This window comes from Merops nubicus, unplaced genomic scaffold (assembly GCF_000691845.1).
Source record: "Merops nubicus isolate BGI_N331 unplaced genomic scaffold, ASM69184v1 scaffold44068, whole genome shotgun sequence".
Taxonomy (NCBI): Eukaryota; Metazoa; Chordata; class Aves; order Coraciiformes; family Meropidae; genus Merops; species Merops nubicus.
In genome coordinates this window covers 28,385-28,679 of record NW_008627185.1, presented here as the reverse complement: position 1 = coordinate 28,679, position 295 = coordinate 28,385, and positions in this window count along the sequence as shown.

Genomic DNA, 295 nt, shown 5'->3' with positions numbered 1-295 from the left:
TGTTCAGATACATAGTTATGACTATCAGTAGGAGAGTCTATATATTTCACAGCATGGGTTTCTTTAGGAATAAAGGCTCTTGTGCAAAGGCAGTACTATTATGATGAATGTCTAGACTGGTTATTAAATACAGTGCTAATATACATGGTTTTAACTGGGATAATGCAAAAAGACATTTTGGTAAATAAACATAAATATAAAAAGAACAATTTAGCACTTTTTCCTTTTTTTTTTTTTCTTTTTTTTTTTTTTCCCCTCTTTCCTGACTGATTGGTCCAGCGTCTTTAGTCGCCTT